Raw genomic sequence first — 2,917 nt, forward strand, 5'->3', positions numbered from 1 at the left:
TTGCCTGAATGGGCATCGCCCATGGGTGGTCCCAAGTTCTTCATCTAGTGTGACTGACTCACTAGGATTATAAAACTCAGGAAATTTACCAACTACCATGTTCCATATATCCCTGCTAAGGGAAAATTTGTCGGTCTGTTTTCTAGCTACTCGAGTTACAGCATCATCAAAACGCAAGCACTTCAATAAGAGCCTCGGTCTATGGTCCGAAAATGAAGCTCGGTACATGAGAAAGTTTTCTTTACTAAATATATCACGTAAACTGTTCTTGTTCTGTCTATGGACTCCACAGTTCAATAGAATTCCAATAGCTGACACAATTTCTTCCCTTTCAAATGCTTTCAAATTTTTCATGAAAATATCTTCAGATGATTCCCTACGATTTCCAAGCTTTTGATTGGTACACATCAAAATGTTATCCAGGATGTTATCATCGAAGTACATGAGAAAAGTTTTACCTGGTGTATCAGGTTTTATCCCTGGTTTAGTTCCTTTCGGGGTTCTCATTACGTTAGCAACAGACCTCCTCCTCTGATTTACGTAAGGACTTCTCTTCCATGTCATACTTGACGGGGTCACCATGTCTTTTTCAAGTTGATCAATTTGTGCTTTCGGCCTGGGTCGTCAACTTGTTGGTTGAATATCTATGAAAACAGAACCGAACACTAGCAAACTAAGCGCTCTACCGAAACACACATCCTAATATACACGAAAATATCTGCAAAAAGTAATAAAAATCAGTACTTACCCTGTTCACACTCATCACACTCGCTGCTGTCAGAAACTACTTGACCTGGAATATCAATTACTACATCTTCAGTTTCACTGCTTGAGCTTTTGGATAGTTCACCACTAAATTCATTGTCTGAACTCTCAAGCACATTTCTAATTTCGTCATCTGTCAATTTCATCTTCTTGTACATTCTGTCAAATGCCACAAAGATATTACCTTCCACTCACCACACTGTTTACCGTTTGACTGCGAGTGCTGATCGTTGACCTGCTACACCTTCAGTTATAACAATCGCTATAACTAAACAGTGAGTGTAAACCAAAAGCTGTTATTATTGCCGATTGTAGCAATTATAATTACGATAAATGTCATGTATTTATTAAATAAACTACTGTACAAGACAGGAGTTTTAGCCTAAAAACTTCATTGGGGTCAGTTACTGACCCCCCCCCTCCCCCCCCCATTGGTATGCAACTGTTAAACGGGGGGAACCACGCGAATAGGGGAGGGCGCCTTAGACCGCGTGGCTACCCTGCGCAGCTCTTATTGCTCTGGCGGTAGCCGTATGACGCGGCTAAAACTGACAGGTCAGAAATTGGTCTTCATGTGGGATTTTAATGCATCGGCGACATCATGGAACTCTCCTTGTGTACTGAAATACCTACCTGTAGCGTTTCCACAACCTACTTATTACATATGAAGAAACATCGGTATTCGCAGTAACAACACGCGAAGTCCACTCTTTCTGGTTGATAGGGACTGCCCTTGCAACTTGCGCTGCATGAATGCGATTGCATGGCTTGTGTCTGGTTGAATACAACGTCCACGAATGACAACTGCCGGCTCTGAACGTCACTGGAGAACGCCGGATCACCGGTACTCACTTCCTTCTGAGGTGATATCTGATACTGTAGTGCATAGTACAGCTGACATTTGGCGAATGACTTCAGCTGTGGCGTACACTGAAAGCAAAGATCTCAGGCTAAATACGAGGATCACATGTACCCCCTGTATCAAAGCAGATTTAACATACCGGATGCTGATAAGCGTGTTCCCCTAATTGTTTTTAGCAGTGTACTTACAATTAAATGTATGTCGCTGTAGAACTGTTATTTACAGGGAACAATTAATTTTTTGTTTCTGGTAGGGATATCTGATATCACTCTTATTGTTCACGTTTTCAGTTACTTGTTGATGTTTGGTTGTATTCTTGTTGGGCATGTGGCAGCGGATGCCAGTGATGCTGGTTTACTCGCTTCGAACAGTGGTCTGGCCGGTCGCTGTGAACAATGTCACTTGTTCTCATTTCATTAGACAGTGCTATTGTTCTCAATGTGGAACCACTTTTTCTGCGTTTTAGCATCATATTAAATCATTATTCTACCCTGTTCTTGTTGTGGTGGTCTACACATCGAAGTCTCATTTAATGCAGCTCTTCACTCTAGTCTACCCTGCTCAAGCCTCTTCATCTCTGCGTAACTACTAGAACCTACACCCATTTGAAACTGCTTGCTGTATTCATACTTAGGTCTCGCCTACAGATCTCACACTTCCTCCCCTCCAACACATCCGTCAGTTATCGAACTGACTACCTGTTGATGCCTCAGGATACGTCCTGCCAACCATTCCTTTCTCTAGTCGAACTGTGGCACGTATATCTCTCATCCCCACTCCTCAACTTGGATGCAGTGCTCATTAGTTACTCGATCCAAATAAACTTTAGCATTCTTCTGAACAGTCACATATCGAAAAGTTATATTCTCTTCTTGTCTGAAATTCCAATCGTCCACGTTCTATTTCCGTACAAGGCAACAAGCAACACTCAAGAACGGACCTGACACATTTGTATTATATCTTAACGAATACCTCTTGTTCAGATAGCTTATCGTGCTGTTACCCGTCAGTATTCTATACACTCTTTTCTGTTCAATCTTCATCAGTTATTTTGCTGCCCAAATAGCAGACCTAGTCTACTACTTTTATCGTCTCATTTCTACCTCTTCTTCAGATAGCTTATCGTGCTGTTACCCGTCAGTATTCTATACACTCTTTTCTGTTCAATCTTCATCAGTTATTTTGCTGCCCAAATAGCAGACCTAGTCCACTACTTTTATCGTCTCATTTCTTGATCTCAGCATCACCTGGCTTAATTCGTCGACATTACATGATCCATGTTTTTACTTT

This window comes from Schistocerca cancellata, chromosome 9 (genome assembly GCF_023864275.1).
Source record: "Schistocerca cancellata isolate TAMUIC-IGC-003103 chromosome 9, iqSchCanc2.1, whole genome shotgun sequence".
NCBI classification, from domain to species: Eukaryota; Metazoa; Arthropoda; class Insecta; order Orthoptera; family Acrididae; genus Schistocerca; species Schistocerca cancellata.